The sequence below is a fragment of the Miscanthus floridulus genome, chromosome 7, assembly GCF_019320115.1.
Source record: "Miscanthus floridulus cultivar M001 chromosome 7, ASM1932011v1, whole genome shotgun sequence".
Lineage (NCBI taxonomy): Eukaryota > Viridiplantae > Streptophyta > Magnoliopsida > Poales > Poaceae > Miscanthus > Miscanthus floridulus.
Genome location: NC_089586.1, coordinates 27,924,321 through 27,939,260, shown reverse-complemented (window position 1 = coordinate 27,939,260; position 14,940 = coordinate 27,924,321). Strand labels below are relative to the sequence as shown.

Here is a 14,940-nt window from a genome sequence, read left to right as displayed (position 1 = left end):
GGGATCATTTGGAGCGCTTTGGACGATAGGTGAGTTTGCCAAGCATAGTACTGGCATCCTTTGCAGGTGCGTACGATCTGCTCGGCGTCGGCCACCACGGTTGGCCAGTAGAAACCTTACCGGAATGCATTTTTGACCAAGGTTCTAGGTGCAGTGTGATGTCCACAGACCCCTCCATGGATGTCTTCTAGTAGGTCCTTCTCCTGCTCGGTGGGGATGCAACGCTGTAGGATTCCAGTGTGGCTATGCTTGTAGAGCTCCCCTTTGATGATGATGAAGGATTTGGCGCGATGCGCGAGCCGTCGGACCTCCATCTTGTCAGTAGGGAGCACCTCGTGGAGGAGGCAATTGAGATAAGGTGTTCTCTAGTCGGTCGGAGGGTCAGGCTCTACCACTAGCTCTTTGATGAGTTCCATGACCTCGGGGTCAGATGGAACTAAGGGTCGGTTAGCCCCTGAGCCCAGAACTAGCGGCTCATTGTCGGTCTGTTTTGGTTCCTCGTATCAGACCGAGGGCTTGTGTAGGTCGCTAGCAAAGATGTCGGTGGGGACCGGCTCTTGGCTTGATGCCATCTTTGCTAACATGTCGGCTGCTTCATTGAGCCACCTCAGGATACGGTTGAGCTCGAGGCTGTTGAACTTGTCCTCCAACTATCGGACCACATGACAATACACAGCCATCTTGGCATTGTGGCAGCTTGACTCCTTCATGACCTGGTCGATGACCAGTGGTGAGTCGCCTCAGACGTCAAGCCATCGGATGCCCAACTCAATGGCGATGCGCAAGCCATTGACGAGTGCCTCGTACTTAGCCACATTATTTGAAATCAAGAAGTGGATGAGAATTGCATACCACATGCGCACCCGAGGGGGGAAACAAAAACTAGCTCGACCTCGGCACCATTCTACATCAGTGATCTATCAAAGTACATCGTCCAGTACTCCTGATCGATGGCCGATGGTGGCAACTAGATCTCGGTCCATTCAGCCACAAAGTCAACCAGTACCTAAGACTTGATGGTCGTTCGTGTGGTGTACATGACGCCCTAATCCATCAGCTTGAGCACCCATTTCGTGATTCTCCCTATGGCCTCCTGGTTCTAGATAACCTCACCAAGGGGGAAAGATGACATGATGGTCACCTAGTGTGAGTCGAAGTAGTGGCACAGCTTTCTCTTGGTGATCAAGATGGCATATAGGAGCTTTTGGATCTAGGGGTAGCATGTCTTAGAGTTGGACAAGACTTCGCTAACGAAGTACACGGGGTGTTGTACCTTGAGGGCATTCCCTCTTCTCCCCGTTCTACAACTAAGGCGGCGCTTACCACCTGAGTCGTAGCAACGACATAGAGTAGGAGTGGCTCTCCCTCAGCCAGCGGGACCAGAATTGGGGCCTTTGTTGGGAGCACTTTGATCTTGTCAAGCGCCTCCTGAGCCTCAGGCGTCCATGTGAATCGGTCGGTTTTCTTTAGGAGCCAGTAAAGGGGGAGCCCCCATTCACCGAGGTGCAAAATGAAGCGACTAAGCACTGCGAGGCACCTAGTAACCTCCCAAGCTCCCTTCAGGTTTGGAATCGGGCCCATCTTTGTGATGGTTGAGATTTTTACTAGGTTGGCTTTGATGCCACGCTCGGAGATGATGAATCCAAGTAGCATGCCCCTTCGGACCCCAAAGACGCATTTCTCGGGGTTAAGCTTGATGTTGTTCTCCTAGAGCTTCCTGAGGTCTGCTCTAGGTCAGCCACAAGCTGGTCGGTCTGCTTGGACTTGACTATGATGCCGTCCATGTAAGCCTCAATGGTCCGCCCGATGAGGTCTCCAAAGCATTTGGTCATGCAACGCTGGTATGTCACCCCGGTGTTCTTGAGTCCGAATGGCATCGTAACATAGCAGAACAATCTGAACGGGGTGATGAAAGAGGTCGTGAGCTGGTCAGACTCTTTCATCATGATCTGATGATACCTAGAGTATGCATCAAGGAAGCATAGGGTTTCGCACCCCAATGTCAAGTCAACTACCTGATCTATGTGTGGCAAAGGAAACAAATCCTTCGAGCATGCCTTATTGAGGCTCGTGTAGTCAACACACATTCTCCATTTCCCACTTTTCTTTTTTACAATAATATGATTGGACAACCACTCTGGGTGCTATACTTGATGAAATTGGCCGCAAAGAGCTTAGCAATTTCCTCGCCGATGAGCCTCCACTTCTCCTCGTTGAAGTGGCACAGGCGTTGTTTGACTGGCCTAGAACCTGGCCTGATCTTCAAGGCATGCTCGGTGACTTCCCTCAGAATTCCTGGCATATCTGACGGTTTCCACGCAAAGATGTCTCAATTGGCGCAGAGGAAGTCGATGAGCACGCCTTCCTACTTGGGGGAGAGGGCAGTGCTGATGTGCACCGTCTTGTCGGTGGAGTTGTTAGGGTCATCGAGGAACTCCTTGATGTTCTCCATAGGCTCAAAGGATCCGACTACCCACTTCATGTTGGGCGCTCCTTCAGCGATGTCGTTCTTGATGGCTGCAAGCTCCTCTGAAGCGAGGGTTGCCGAAGTGAGCTCGCAGCTCTTGACCTCACACTCATAGGCCCTCTAGAAAGATGTGCTGATGGTGATGACCCCACGCGGGCCTGGCATCTTGAGTTTGAGGTAGGTTTAGTTGGGGACGGCCATGAACTTCGTGTAACACGGTCACCCCAAAATGGCATGGTAGACCGGAAGGAACCCGACTACCTCGAAGGTGAGGGTCTCTGTCCTATAGTTGGATGGATTCCTGAAGGTGATGGGTAGGTCGATCTGCCTAATCGGTATGGCCTGCTTTCTCGGCATGATGCTGTGGAAGGGTGCCCTGGTCGGCCGGATATGCGATCGGTCGACGCCCATGGCATCAAGCGTTTCTGCATACATGATGTTGAGGTCACTGCCCCTATCCATCAATACCTTGGTGAGCCACTTTATGCCGATGATAGGGCCAACCATGAGCGGGTGCCTGCCTGGTTGTGTGATGCTATCTGGGTGGTCAGATCGATCAAATGTTATGGGAGACCCTGACCATTTGAGGAAAGTGGCCATGGTGGGCTCGGCTTCATATACCTCTCGACGCGTGAGCTTCTGTCGGCGCTTGGAGCCATATGCCTCCGGCCCACTGAAGATCATGAGGTAGCCATTCAATGATGGAAAGCCGCCATCCTTCTCTCCAGCATCGTCGGCTTCTGCCTTGGGCTTCTTCTTCTACTCCCATTTCTTAGAGCCGCCGGTGAAGAAACACTTCATGAGGGAGCAGTCCTTGTACATGTGTTTGACGGGGAAGGCGTGGTTTGGGCATGGCCCCTTGAGTAGCTTATCAAAGTGATCGGGGGTGCCCTTGGCCAGTACCACTGTTTGCCTAAACGGTCGTTTAGCCCGTTTACACACCGTGTAAACGCTACACAGTGGTGCGCTATTTCCGTTTAATCACCCATTTACCCCGTTTAATTGGCCGTTTAGCCCGTTTAATGGGACGTTTTGCCCGAATAATGGCTAAACAGTAGGTGACCGACTGTTTACCGTTTAGCATTTAGGAAAACATTGGCCGGCGCTCGATCGGCTTTTCGCTCAGTGGCAGCCATGAGCGAGCCCCCACGCCCTTTTCAGTTCTTCTTCTTATTCAAACGGTCAGAGGGGCCTTCATCGGCATCCTCATCTCACTTCGCCTAGCCTCTGGAATGATCAAAAATTGCTCCAAGCGCCTCCTCGCTGGAAGCATGGCTAGTCACGATGTCGAGGAGTTCCTTGGTAGTCTGTGGGCCCTTATGTCCCAACTCATGGACCAGGGACTAGCAGGTGGTCCTTGATAGGAAGGCTCTGATGATGTTGGCATTGGCGACATTGGGGAGCTCATTGTACTATCAGGAGAAGCGTTGGATGTACTCATGGAGAGTCTCTCCTGACTTCTGTCGATAGTTCTTCAAGTCCCAGAGGTTCCCAGGGAGCACGTAAGTGCCCTGGAAGTTCCCCATGAAGATTTTTTTCAGGTCCGCCCAACTCTAAACATAGTTGGGTGGAAGGTGCTCTAGCCATGTTAGCGCCGAGTCAGCCAGGAACAGGGGGAGATTACGGATGACAAAGTCATCACTTACCGCACTGCTGGCCTGGTAGGTGAGCCGGTAGTACTTGAGCCACAAGCTAGGGTTTATTTCCCTAGAGTATTTTAGGATGTTAGTTGGCAGGCGGTATCAGGGTAGGAGTGTCGCCTTGAGGATATGCCAACGGAAAGCCTAGGGCCCCATTGGTTTGGGGCTATGACTCTAGTCCTCCTCGTGGTCGTAGCGCCCACCACGGTGAGGGTGGTAGCCACGGTCAGCTACCTCCTCTCTGTCACCCTATGCACACCTTCGGGAGTTTAGGGTGAGCCGAGCGTCATGGTCATGGCCAAGACACCCTTGGATCAGGGCCATGGTAGACCCTCTGCCACCCTATGGTGATGGTGCTTGGTGGATGGATACGTCCCTGGCGTGACGTCCTAAGGACGCGTGCTGGCTAGCATCGAGCTCATGTCGCCGAGACATCGAGCTGTCTGCCTGCTGCAACGCTGCTCGCTCGGGCAATGTGCGTATCTCCTGATGAGCTCGGCGCTCATCGGGCATCGTGGGCTCTGGCATGCCTCAGATCATAGCCGTCGCAGTGGCTATGTTCTGACTAGCACGGGTGAAGTGTGGGAGGCCATCGTCGTCCTTGATGATCCTTCTATGTACGTCGCGAGCCATGGCACGTGCGTGCCCACCATCCACGCGGTGAGTGATCTCGCGCTCGAGCTTCGCTTGCTCCTGCTCCAGCTAGAGCCGCATGTCCTCGAGCTCCTTCTACCATGCCCATAGCTGCTCCACATGTGGGGCCCTTGCGTCCCCCTCAGCCTTGTTGTCCTAGCCATTCGGGGGAGTGGCTTCCCCACCGTGGACACCTTCATCATGCACATTGTGGATTTCCGCCACGAAGCACTCGTGCGAGGGGTGGTGGCTCCCCCCGCCGGAGTTGGAATCGGAGACGGTCTCAGAGCCTTCCTCGATCAGGTCGTAGAAGGACTCTGAAACGTAATCCATCATTCCCATCAACTCGTTGTTCGTGGCGGACGGACGTATGTCACTCTCGGGAGCGTGGGTTCCTGGGGTGTGCAGCCGTAGCTCCCCGAGGGTCTTGATGACCGCATCGAGACTGATGGCCTAAGGTGATGTGGCGGGGCCGTTATCCCGTGTTAGTTCTCCCTTCGTGGAGACGATGAAGTCTAGGCTCCCAAAATGCATATGCATGCCTACGGCCTAGCTCGCACCGTGGCTAGCCATCCATGGCCTAGTGGTGTCAACGTGACCCGCAAAGGGCCCCTACCTTACGCAGCAACAGTCAGTGTTTTGAACAGCCGACTACTAAATTTGTATATTGTGCGTCTGACCTGGATGGTGTGCTAAGAGGACACAAGGATTATACTGGTTCGGGCCGAATGTCCCTACATCTAGTTTCGGGCTGCTCGTGTTACCAGCACTGAGTTTGTAGTAGGGGGGTACAAACTGGCGAGAGAGGAAGGAGCTTCCAAGTCTCTATGGTTCGATTGCTCGATGCTTCTACTGCTCGATCTATTGGTCGATCGATCTCCCTCTCTGAATGGTGCCCTGCCTTCCCTTTTATAGACCAAGGGGTGAGAACAGGATACTAGAGACCGAGAGAAGGGAAGAGGGAAAAAGGAAAGAGAAATAAGGCTCTCGGGGGTGTGCCGTCCTCCTCTTCGCATTGGTCCCACTGACCCTATAGATCGTAGTGGCAGTGGCATTGCACCAGGGTCCTATTGGATGCTGTAGCATATGTGCAGGCATCGTGCGCCATTCTTGTCTTCCATCCTATCCGAGCGGATAGAATGGTCAAAGAGTCCTTTGACAGAGGCTATATGGGGGGTTAGCGGTACAGTGCCAGTCAACTGACACTAGTCGACTAGCATTGGACGGTGGTCAGGTAAGGAGTTGGCAGCACAGTGCTAGCCTATTGATGCGATGGGCGACGTGAGTCTCCCAGCATGGCCTGATGCGACCGCCAGTCGTATTAGGACACGCCTGAGATGTGCTCCCGGGCGTGCGCCTCCATGCTGTAGTGCTTGAAGCGGTTTGGGTACCACCCTAGGGCCACTGCTTTTGTCTGGTAGCAAATCCAACCCTAGGGAATGGGCGAGGTGGAAATCTCGCCCTGGGGGCTAGGCGAGACCGAATCCTACCCTTAGGGGTCGGACGAGGCGGAGCCCTCCCCGTGGGACTAGACGAGTCAGAGCCCGTGCCTTGGGGTCAAAGGAGTCGGAGCCCACGCCTTAGGGTCGGATGAGGCAGAAACCTCATCCTCAGAGTCAGAACCCACGCCCGGGGTTAGACAAGGTGGAAACCTCATCCTCGAGAGTCAGCCGAGGCAGAGCCAACCCTCAGGGGTCGGGTGAGGTGGAGCCCACGGCCTCAGTGTCCTCTGAGGTGGAGCCAACCCTCGAGGTCGGATGAGGCGGAGCCCATGGCCTCGGTGGTCGGATGAGGCGGAGCCCAGCAAGAGGTGTAGTCGCGCTCTTGACCGCTCGAATGAATCAACGTTGATGGTTATTAGCTCCTCCTCTTCGGGTACCCTAGTATTGGTCCCCAACAAGCAGATAGAAGGAGATTTTTCAGATTACATCGGTGAAAAGCTACAAAATGAGATAAGAAGGGTGTATTTGATTAGAGGTCCTTTTAGACCACCACCTGGTTTTAATTATCCACAGAAAATCATAGCAGGCCATCATGTCGGTTTAGAGCTGAATGGTACACAAAATATGATTGGTTTAAGTATAGTGAGAAGGTGGATAAATGCTTTTGTTTATACTGCTATTTATTCAGGGGTAGCAATGAGGGCCAAGGTGGGAATGATGCATTTGCAAAAGATGGTTGGGATGGCTTTAACAAATTGGATAGGCTGCAAGATCATGTAGGTACCCGACCTAATAGTTTTCATAACACAACAGTCAAAAGATGTACAAATTTGATGAAGCCTGATCGATCCATTGCCAATGCCCTCGAGAACCAGAGAGATGTCAATAAAAAGGAGTATCTTATTAGATTGAATACTTCTATTGATGCTGTTCGATTCTTGTTGCATCAAGGTTTAGCTTTTCGTGGTCACGATGAATCAGAAACGTCCAAAAATAAGGGAAATTTCTGAGAGTTGGTGCGGCTTTTGGCAAAGCAAAATGAGAGTTTTGTTTATTGGTAGATGAGTCGGCTGATGTTTCTGGCAAGGAGCAAATGGCAGTGGTTTTGAGGTATGTGGACAAGAGTAGGTTAATAAAAGAGAGACTTATTTGTATAGTTCACGTGAGCGAGACCTCGGCTTCATGTCTCAAATCTAGCATTGATAGTCTATTTGGTAAGTATGGATTGAGCATAAAGCAAGTTTAGGCCAAGGCTACGATGGAGCAAGTAACATGAGAGGCAAATTTAAAGGTTTGGGAGCTTTAATCATGAGAGAAAATAGCTTTGCATATTATATTCACTGTTTTGCTCATCAATTACAGTTAGTCATTGTTGTAGTGGCTAAAAAGAATGATGATATTATTGATTTCTTTGACATGGTATCTCTATTGATTAATGTTGCTAAAGCCTCTTGCAAAAGGAAGGATATGATTCGAGAAAGTCAACAAGAGAGAGTTGCTAAAGCAATAGGCAGTGGACAACTTAGTACTGGAACGGGATTAAATCAAGAACAATCACTTCAAAGAGCCGGTGACACTCGTTGGTCCTCTCATTATAAAACTCTTCAAAGGATAAACAGTTTGTTCCCTGATGTTATTGAAGTGCTCCAATATGTTGAAAAAGAAGGTCCCACTGATGCCAAGAGACGTCAAGCCCGTGGTCTCATGGACTATCTCAAGAATTTTGACTTTGTGTTCCACTTGCAGTTAATGTTGCTTATATTGGGACATGCAAATTGTTTGTCACTGTCCTTACAAAGGAAGGATAAAGACATCTTAGAGGTTATGTCAGAGCTACAATTAACAAAATAGACATTTCAGCAAATTAGAGATGATGGTTGGGATTCCATACTAAGTTTTGTGCTATCTTTTTGTGAAGAACATGGCATCCCAAAGTTAGACATGGAACAAGAGTACAAACCAAGGAAGAAGACCAACCGCACCAACTATCAACACTACAAATATGATTGCTTGAACCCAGTTATTGATTTACAGCTTGCAAAATTTAATGACCGTTTCAATGAGGTAAATTCTGAATTGCTTACCAACATTGCTGCTTTTAGTCCAGAGAATTCTTTTGATGCATTCAAAATTGAGAGTTTGATGGAATTGGCTAAGGCATATCCTGATGATTTTGATCCAAGGGACCTAGATGATCTTATTATTGAGCTTAATATTTACATCGACAATGTTTGCCCAAGTGGCCACTATTTCTGAGGTTGGTAAACTGTTGGTGGATACAAACAAAAAACTTTCTTTTCCTTTGGTATATCGGCTCCTCAAACTTGTGCTAGTTCTTCCTATTGCGATGGCGTCGGTGGAAAGGTGTTTCTCAGTAGTGAAAATTGTGAAGATGGACCTACGAAACCGAATCGACGATGGATTTATGAATGATTGTGTCATTTGCTTCATTGAGCAAGAATTTCTTGATGCAATTCCAAATGATGATATCATAGTTTGTTTTCAGAATATGGATGCTCGTACTCGCAGGGTGAAACTATAAGAGGTAACCACTTTTGTAAATAGTTTTTTTGTCGGATTATGTTATTGTCACATTATCCCTGTATGAATGCTTACTATTTGTAGTATATTATTCTTTTTATGTATGGTGTTAGATTATTGTCAACTATAGTTATGGCTCTAAGTATAGTCCGACCCCAGCGACGATTTATCCTAGATTTGCCCCTGCTTGTTAGTTAGACATTGCATTTTATAGACACAACTGCTCTATTGACATGTTTGTGAAATGAAATATATTTTTTCTTGGTACATTAATCCAACAAAAGGTACAATTTTGTGTTGTTATGCATGGGAGAATGCATATGGGCACTTAGCTTGAGATGCCTAATTAGTTTTAATGCTAGCATGCATACTAATATCGTATGGAGGCAAAGTTTATATCAAAGTTGCAGAGCCTGAAAAGATATACAATCTAGTACTCGATGGCTTTTTCATTGAAATTATTTAAAGTCCACAAACTATGTTTTAAGTTCTAAGAGTTTTGAACTTTAAATTTTTTGAATCTTTCAAATGACCTCAGATGGAGATACAACCTAAACCGAAGTTGTAGTATTCGATGAGATATAAAAAAAATTAGTTCAAAGTTTTTTCATTTGAAATTGTTTAGGGTCTCTAATCTTCATTACAAGATCCACTAAAGTGAATACAAAAAAGAAAGAAAAATTCACTTAGTCACAAAAGACTTCGTGGTGTAGTGGGAAGTGAGTTTCATGCGAAATCTTAGGTTGCGAGTTCGATTTCCAGCTACGACAAATGTGTGATTATTTCTCTATTTCCTATACATATCTTTGAGGGTTATCGGCCCTCAAGGTATATATATACCTTGGGTGTCATTGGCACTCAAGAAAATATACATCCTTAGGGCATTATATTTCCTTGGGTGTCATCATCAGCCCTCGAGAAAACATATATCCTTGAGGGGTGTTACAATTTCTTGACGCTGTTCAAAATCTGACGTGGCGGTCAGCTCTCAAGGTAATTTGAATTTCTCTTTCTCTATACTCTTGGAGGCCATCCTTGAGGGTTGGTACTCAAGAATCAGCCCTCAAAGTAGTTTGAATTTTCCTTGCTTTGTACTCTTTGGCGGCCATCCTTGAGGGTTGATACTCAAGAATAAATTTCTGTGGTTTTGGTGCTCTCTTTGCACTCGAGAAAACATACGTCCTTGAGGATTGTTATATTTCCTTGACTCTGTTCAAAATCTGATGTGGCAGTCAGCCCTCAAGGCAATTTGAATTTCTCTTGCTCCTTGAGGGTTGGTACTCAAGAATAATCTCCTTGGTGGTTTTGGTGCTTTCTTTGAGGGTTTTCGGTTCTCGAGGATATTCTGTTTTGTGGTAGCAAATGATTGTGTTGTGGGGAGAAGCATGACCAGAAAAGACCTTATTTTTTTGTCACAGCTAGCTTATAAGTTGTACCAAACAAATTCATAGTTCCGTGGATAGCCCACAGACATGACATAGCCATGGTGTGTCCAGAACTAAGGACTTGGTGGTCTTGAGAGCACATATTGTTGCTTCTATAAGACTACCGAGGCAAAAGCTAGTTCTGAAGAGCCGAAACGAAGGCACTAAGCTATATTTTTTTAGCGTTGCTTAGGCCTAATATTCCTTGACGATCGTCGCTACTGGTCAAGAATCGCATGCATCATGTTAATCCTTGCTTTATTAACCATGCGTTCTTATCCGACCCGTTTCGTCACAGTACTCTTTTTTGGGGCTTGTTGGCCAGCCTTATGGCACCGCCAACACGGCTTATTTATAGCTAGTGCGTGCCTTCATGTATGGCATTGACGTGTGTTGGCCTGTTGGGGGCTGACGCGGAGACCATTAAATTGCACAGTGCTTGCTTCTAGTTAGTCTTGAGTCTTGAGGCTTACGTGTGGAAATAATTGTTTCCAGCGACTTGACTTGCGTTAAAAATATTGCAGCACTTGGCGTTGTGCATCTCGCCATCGATGGAGCTAGATGTGAACTGCATTGGCTGCAATCTAGCTTAATTTTTCGGAGAATCCGTTACGTGCTATAGACGTCGTACGATGCGTACGTTACACCCTCTCATTTGTGGGCTGACGAGGAAGAGGATATATACAGAGAGAGAGAGAACTACTACCCTTAGCTAGCTACAAAATAACTTATTTTGTAGCCACTTTGAGTTACGATAATTACTATATTAATTTACGAGATTATAGTAACTCCTTACTAAGTGGTTTACTATAACGTTACGGTAAATATCCACATGTGTTATAGTAACCCAACTATCGTAAATATGTATTGACATTATCGTAAATTAGTATATAAAATTATCGTAAATATAGGTGGCTACAGAATAACTTATTTTGTAGCTGGCTACTGAATATACTCTCCCTCCATTTACGATAATTTTATATACTAATTTACGATAATATCAATACATATTTATGATAGTTGAGTTACTATAACACATGGGGATATTTACCATAACGTTATAGTAAATCACTTAGTAAGGAGTTACTATAATATCGTAAAAATTAACATAGTAATTATCGTAACTCAAAGTGGCTACAGAATAAGTTATTTTATAGCCAGCTACATGGCAGTAGTTATATATATATATGTGTGTGTGTGTGTGTGTGTGTGTGTGTGTGTGTGTGTGTGTGTGTTAATTCCAGTATTCCACTACTTTGGGCATCTATGAGAGCCTATACATCTTCAGTCTATTCACGCCCAACATTTTTGTATGTAGTTCCATCATCCAGAAGCAGGGCCTGCTCTTCCGAATCTCCGCCGCTGTAGTTGAAAGGCGCCAAACACCTGAGCACGCCACATGCAACCCGTAGTGGTGCTTCTCGCCACACTTACTGTGAAAATTGGTCTGGCTGGTTGTCAGATTCTACTTACTTAATAATTGTTAAATACACCACGATAAGGAAGCCTGCCACACTTCGGGCGAGGGATGTCTAGGTTTACGAGCAAATAAACCAGCAAATCAAAGGATCCCTATCGCGCTTGCGAAGGATGGATAGCGCAACCTGGGTTTGGAAAATATAAGAGAACGAGGGTAAAAGGATAGTAGATTAATCTTTTTTTGTGCGATTTAACTCCATCGGCGATATGACCCTTTATGTTTATAGGTTGACACCCTTGCCATTAGCACATATGCACCAGCCGGCCATCTAAGCCGAACGATCGAACTCATGCACTTGGCCAACTAAGCTCAGCAGCCAGCCAAACCGAGTAAAATTATGCACTCAGCCAGCAAACCGAGTGCACATCTATGAGGCCAGCCAATCTAGCTAAGTGAATTTAAACGCTCTATATCCATTACCGGATTCAGCTTCTTTGCCGAGTGCCTCAGGCACTCGGCAAAGGCCGATATAAACTCGACAAAACATTTGCTGAGTGTTACACTCGACAAAGGACGCTTGATAAACAGTTTATCGGCAAAGACCTCTTTGCCGAGTGTACTTTATCGGGCACTCAGCAAAGCCTTTGCCGAGTGCTAATCTGACACTCGGCAAAGAAAAGTCGTCGTGACGGCGAGCGCCACCATGACGGCGGCTTTACCGAGTGTCAAGGTCAAGCACTCAGCAAAGGTCGCCGCTTTGTCGAGCGCAGTTGACTCAGATGCTCGGCAAAGGTGGCCACTGTGCCGAGTGCCACCGGCCAGACACTCGGCAAAGGTAGCCTATTTGCCGAGTGTCCTGTCAAGACACTCGGCAAACAGGCGACCTTTGCCGAGTGCCTGGCCCATGGCACTCGACAAATCTGTGATGTTTACCTAGTGCAATGGTCTTTGCACTCGGCAAAGCATGTTCCCAGGTAGTCACTTTGCCGAGTGTCATGGCCATTGCACTCGGCAAAGTGACTGAAAACAGTCTTTTTCATTTGTTTTTTACATCCCATCCAAACAAATAGAAGATATATATAACAAACATCACCAAAATCACATATATATCATCAATAACACATATATATCACAAACATCACATATATATCACAAACGTCACATGTCTCATAATATATCACAAATAAGTTCACAAGTAATCTAAGTGCTCCATCATCTACAACCACAATTGCAAATAGAAGTACCATTAACAACCACAAGTATCATCACGAAGATGGCCAATGAGACTGATTTGGTGAAGGATTCGCTGAAGCATGAGGATCGTTCGATGCCGCCGATTGATTCTACACAAAGGAGAAGAGATTGCATGTGTGAGACAAGATAAATATATACCATACATGAATAAAACTTTCATACTCCACTAGGTTTGACCGTAAGCATGAACATACAAACTAAAACATTTATACTCATAGGAGTAGAATAGTGAGGAGGTGGAGATGGAGCGAATAGTGAAGGTGGCGGAACTACACCCATAGCGGCACCAAGCCTTTGCATGTACTGAAGAATCTCCGCCATCCTCCGCTGCTCAGCCTCCCGCTCGGCCTCCACCCTCTCCATCTTCGCCTGCATCTGCTCTTGTATCCTCCTCTCTTGTTCCAGCTGGGCCTACAATATATTCACCCCAATGTTACAATAATGCAAAGGAAAGGTATGAAAAAATAATGAACGACGAATAAACTAGGAATAACCTCGAGTGCCTCCACCCGGTGGTGTGAAGTTTTCTGCCGAGGTTGTATGGCCGGGCTCGTGCTCGTGCTGCTTGCTCGAATCTGGGAGAGACTGGGAGTAGCGGCCGAGTCGATTGCATCGTCGTCAATCCAGTACCACCCATGCTTCTTGCCTCCTCCCACCCTCATGACAACTTCTCCATCAAGGTCCTCGGTGCTCGGATCGTACTCTAGCCCATGGACCTCCCTTGCCATCGATGTGTACTCACTGAGGCGGTTGTGGACGGACGCATTGTTGTACGTCTTGGGCCCATCCTCCAGGTTGTAGTCGACGGCGAACGTCGCCTTGCCCTTGTGGGCCATAGCAAATGCCTTGAAGATGGAGTAAGGCTGGCCACCATGTGACGCCGATTGCGAGAAAAACAACAAGATGATTAGAAATCATGCAGAATTGAGCGTTAGAATAAATAAATGAATTCGCGTACCTATGGTTCTGCGTATCTGCTGAGGCTGCGGCTGCCTTGATGGTGTGCTACACCTGGCATCATCAAACACCACTCCCGACACAAGTTGTGCGTCTTCTCCCACTCGCATGAGCACCACTTGTCCACCATCTGTACCCAGCACTGGGGATGCGCGGCGCACCAATAAGGAATCATCTACATGCCATCAAGTACATGACATATCAGAAGATGAAATTAAGCCTACTTAATATCAAAAGAAATCAGTATTAATGTTCTGTATTTACCTGCAGGTACTAGTCTCGGGTCAGCGTCATGGTTCTTGCGTCCCTTTTGGTGGCCTTCGTTCCAAGGATGGTCCCGTGGTAAGTTACGACGGCCTGGATGCACGCCTCGTAATGCATGTCCACGACGAGTTTTTTGCAGCATTTGGTAGCCACCGCATCCGCCCTAGCCTCATGTCCGTCCTGGCATCTAAAGAAATCCTACATACAAACATGATGTATCCATTCATTATTTCAAGAATGTCCAATGAATGCGATGTATTGAGCAATGTAGTGCGAGGAAGACTTACCCACAGCTCTTGCTTCACCCACTCCGCCTTGTTGTTGAATACCCTACGGGCCTGATCTACAGCATCAGGGGCGGTGGCATAGTGGTCAAACGAGTAGGTCGGCCCTGTCACTCCGGCGTACTCAACCAGGCTAAGGAAGTGCTCCTTGCATAGAAGACCGAGGATGCCATTGACTTGGCGTGTGTGAGCACCTCCACTCACCACAATCGTCCAGTTCCTGCCCAAGTGATTAAGAAAAATTATTAGTTTCTATTTTGATTTTTAACATATCATATAAAGTAGTGATAACATCTAAAGTTACTTACTTTTCTCCCTTGGGTCGAATCAGCGGGCGTCTCTCACGAGGTATCGGTCACTGAGGGAGGCTCGCGGGACCTCGCAAGTAGATGCTCGACGAACTAAAGGAAGCGGAACCCCTGCTGTCGCCTCCTCCTCCTCGTCCTCCTGCACGTCCTCCTGCGCCTCCTTGGCTTCCTCCTAGGGCACCTGCTCCTCCTCCTCCTCCTCATGCGACGGGGTGGCAGGCGACGGCTCCCTCCTACGGCTGCTCCTCCTACTCTCCCCTGATGCAGCGGTCCTTGTCCTTTGGTACAAGGATGCTACCTTCCTCA

General features: G+C 47.6%; 1 pseudogene; it reads left to right on the top strand.

Moving 5' to 3' along the window:
* The first annotated feature begins 290 nt into the window (after positions 1 to 290).
* LOC136465270 (uncharacterized) lies at positions 291 to 8,438 on the top strand (annotated as a pseudogene).
* The last annotated feature ends 6,502 nt before the right edge of the window (positions 8,439 to 14,940 follow it).